Genomic DNA, 4,813 nt, shown 5'->3' with positions numbered 1-4,813 from the left:
TTTCTGCTTTGTAATAATGTATCAGGACTACTGATCTTACATTAACGTCTTAATACTAATTTGCATTACCTTTTAATCCTTATTAGCCATTTATAGGAAAAGGGGGATTATATTCATGATCAAGACCATGCACAAGTTTATATATATATATATATATATATATATATATATATATATATATATATATATATATACACACACACACACACACACACACTCACATACAACTTTGAATTAATTGAATGTTTGTGTGTGAGGGAGGGAGGGAGAGAGAGAATTCATACTGTGGAAAATGATGTTCTAGCTACCTATTGAGCAATAGATATATTACAGTTTTATTATGGATAATATTTAAGTCTGAGTGGTGTATATAAAACAAATGTATATATTTATGCATATATCTGAGTATATTATATTTTGATCAATATTTTAGATATGGAAGAGTGAGAGACATGTTATATCTCAATTATATGTTTTAAATTATTACCAGTGCAAAGTACATACTAGATATAGAGTATTCTCATGTTGTTAAGATCTGGGCCCAAGTTGAAATAAGTCTTCAGTTGAAGTATTTGCTCATTTTTGACAATTAAATTTGGCTCAAAATGTTGCTATTGTGAAAATTGCAATTAACATAATTGCTTCAGTTTCATTCTGGTGATTTGTGATACAGCGTTGGCTTGTGCTAATATGGCTTTAGTAGAAAAGGAATGGATAATTGACCTTAAGGTGTTCTCCCTGTGGAAACCTTTTTTTTTTAAAAAGACAACTTGGTTATCATGCTTATTTGGAATGTTTAGCCAGAAGAGTCTGAGCAAAACATTGTGAAACTCTTACTTTCAGCACAATCTGGTTGGATCCAGCACAGATTAAATTGGTCCATCCTGCATTCTCTTAAGCACTGCAAAATAGTTGAATATATTAGGAGGCTTTATAGTGCCTTGTGGAGGCTTTATATTTCTAAGGCAGAATGGAGAGCACTAACTAGTCTGATACATTTTCCATTAATCTGCAAAGAGAATTATTCTGTTTCTGTGATTTTACCTTTGGTAGGTGAAGTAAATGCAAGAGACAATGTGCATGATGTTCGTTGGGGTTTTTAAAAAGATTTTTTAAAAACTGCTTAGTAATCTACTTATGGAAGGCAATGGAGTAAACCAGTGGCCAAGCAGAGGAAAGTTGGTGGAGCTGAAATGCTATTTTTCAATGACAGACTGTTTATAAAATGATGTGCAAATATATATGAGAGAGAAAGAGATGTGAAAAATGTAGACTGAAAGGAGATCTTCTGCATGTAAAGATGACATCGTTTTGAAAATGCTTATTCATTCCCCACCCCCAAGATATATTGGTTAACTGTAAAGTGGATGTAACAAAATAATGAGGTGAATGAACCCTAACTGTACACGCAGCCTTGACATAAATGAAATGCACAGCGTTGTAGCAGGTGAAGTGAAGCATTGTCTATCTGGGCTGTTTTTCTTGGCTGCATCACAGATTGTGTGGGGGATCCTAACCTCAGGCACAATGGCATTCATAAACAGCAAGGCACACACTGCTGCTCTTTCTCTAGCATTGCATAAATACTCATTTTTAAATGAAAAACAATCTTATTAAATACCAGTCATTCATATCTGGATTTACAGATGCTTGTTACTCTTTTTTTAACTCTGCCTAATCGTTTGAGGCTATAAGTGGGCAATGTGTAAAAACAGGCTTAATCTTAGAATATGAGGAAGTCCTAATAATTTTAAGGCTCTGGATAATGTCCTGTGGATATAAAATATGATTTATTAAATGTAAACCAATAAATGATATTGCATATTTTGATATATTGCAAATAATATAATTACATTTATAATTATTGGGGCTTTATAACATTCTGATATTAAACCAACATTAACAACAACTAACATTCATATTGCTCATTTATAATATTAAAATATTATATATTATATATACTTAGCAAACTGATTTTAGTATCCTACATTTTAAGACATTTGGATTACATTTTTAAAAAGCCTATTAAAGTCAACTAGAACTTTACAATTGCCTTCAGTGCCATTTTAGCAACCTAATTCCAAACACCTTCACTTGGAAGTAAGAGCCACTGAAGTAAAAGCAACTGTCACTTTCAAGTATCGGTTGGCAATTATTATTTAGACATAGATTTAGAATTGGTTGGCTATCTTCCATTCCAAATAAACTGAATATATTTTTATTTCATTCCCCCCTTAAAAATATTATGCATGGCAGAATTACTTCTCAGCTGAATGCTTAGATCCATATTTGAAAGTTATCCTATTCATTTGCATTGCTTTTTTCATTAGAACATAACTTCCAACATATTTAGGGTTGTGATGGTGTGAAGGTTATTAGTAAGTGGCCCTATTTTCTTTAGAGAATTTGGGTGAGATTATTGAGATATTTCTATACCACTTTTCTTCCTTTTTGAACTTGTTGCTGTTACTATTGTTCTTTTGTTATTTATTACTGAGGATTTTTATTTTTATTTTGCAGAATAATGGAAATGGTGCTCACTGCAGTTTGGGGCTCATCTGCTGTGACCAAAGTGCAGTTACCAAATCGTGCTAATTACTTTCACATTCTTTTTGAGGGGGATGCATTTTACACGTTGTAATCAATCATTGTTTCAGCCTTTCAAGGCTGAAATAGGCCATGCTTTTACTTGCTAACCCCAAAAATGTTTTTCCCCTGTAGATTAATTGAAATTAGGATGAATGGTTAAATGTTAATGAGTTATAGCTCAGTTCCTCCATGCTATGCTAATTTATGCATTTTTAAAAATGTAGCACAATGCTCCTTCAAGCTGAATGGTTACCTCCCTCCTCTGTAATAAATCATCATCTATCCCTCTTCCCTCCCAACCCCCAAAATCGAATATTAATATAATTTGAGATTTAACTGGTGGAACAGCCATCAGGACAGCAATGCCCCGCAGCTGAAATAATATTTAAAATAGAAGAGATTTGACATTTGATAAGTCAGTGGCTTGAAATACCCAGTTGTACTTAGCTAATTCAGTCCTTAACCTCTGGTTTCAAATAAATCAATTACAGTCGATTCCACTTCAGTTCAGAAGTGCACGAGGTTTTGAGTTAATTGAATACATTTTATTCACTTGCTAGGAATATTCATTTATCCAAATCCTTAAATATCAAGGAGATTTATTTGATTGCCCATGTTAAATCTAACTGCATAATCAGATCAAGCCTTCCCTTGTTTGCTTGGAATCTCTCTAAATTCCATAATGGGCATCTCGTTTTTTCTCTAGCACGCGCACACCACACACACACACACACACACACACACACACACACTGCAATTGAGCAGAATCAACTTTATACCTGCATTTAATACAACTATAATACGAACTCGCTTAACGTGGATTAAGTTCCACTGAAACCAGTAGAACGTACTCCTAAAGAATTGTATTTAGGAATGAGGTTCCATATATGTACGAAGGAAGAAACAGATTTAATTCGGTTTAGCTGGTTTGTGGCCTGAGCTGCCGCAAACCAAACTCAGAACTGTAGTCACAGTCACAACTATATGCTGGGAACATGAAGAAGAAACGGTATCGCGACGATCCACAGTCCCCTCTAGTAGTAGTGAGATACTTCATGGCTTCGCCATCAATGAGCAAGACTGCAGCCCTATGCACGCTCACCTGGAGATATGGAGTGCCATTGAACATAGAGGGGTTAGCATGCATAGAATTGTGCAGTACGCCTGTTGAGCCAAAAGCAAACAACGGACTACAGTGGCTCGTTTTAAAATCCCATTGATTTTAGTGGCGCAGCCTAAGTCAGTAGAATTCGAACATTTGCAAAGAGCAATGTGGAAGAAAATCAGACATTCTGTTTCTGCGGAAGGAGGAGCTTGCTTAATAGGGTTAAAGGCTCAGGGTGTTATAGCTGTTTTGCAAGATCTTCGTTTTGCCCCTCCAATGATTGGTGTTCAGCACTCAGTGAGGAAACCTGCATTGCCTATCGTCTCCATTTTCTATAGCCATTATGTTTAGAAATCCGTAAGAAGTAACGGGAACATAAATATCGACTTTACTAGAATACGTATTTTATTTACCTATATACAGTGTAGGTGATGAAGTCCTTATTTAATGCTACTACTAATCATAATACCACAGCACGTTTTGAGTGTCCAGTAAAGTAGGTGGATATTGTTTTCTCCATACTACAGTTAAGACGGCGAGATAGTGGCTTGCCTTAGCCCACTCACAGATACACCCCTACGCACACATTTTACTCCAAAATAAGGCTCACTCTGTTCAGTGGAAGCTAGTCTTAGATAAATTTGCACACAGGGTTGCTGCCCTAGGGCAGAGGTTCTCCAGGTTGGCTCCCTAGATGTTGTTGAACATCTATCTCCTCTCATCCCAGCCACAATAATTGATAGGAGCTGGGGATGATGATGCGAGTTCTAGTCCAACAACATCTGGGGACCCAAGTTTGAGGAAACTTGCTCCAGGAAGTTGCAGAGGCGAGATCTGAAGCCGAGAATTGGTTCACGGGGCAGCCAGTACGAGACACTAGTCTAACTTTGCAAAGGTAGAAATAATATGGATACAGATCATAGTTTGCGGTGTCATCAGTTCTAGGCATGTCCAGACATCCCTTCTACGCCAGGCTTTGAAAGCGTCGTCTACATGCTTGGTGCATGCTCCTCTTGTGCTTACAGATCCATCATAAATGACTTTGCGCCATATTCTCCTGGCAGTGACGAACTGTGCGGATTCTGTATTCTTTCTAGCTGTATGTTTGCATGTAGCCAG

This window comes from Hemicordylus capensis, chromosome 4 (genome assembly GCF_027244095.1).
Source record: "Hemicordylus capensis ecotype Gifberg chromosome 4, rHemCap1.1.pri, whole genome shotgun sequence".
NCBI classification, from domain to species: domain Eukaryota; kingdom Metazoa; phylum Chordata; class Lepidosauria; order Squamata; family Cordylidae; genus Hemicordylus; species Hemicordylus capensis.
This window is presented reverse-complemented; position numbering follows the sequence as displayed.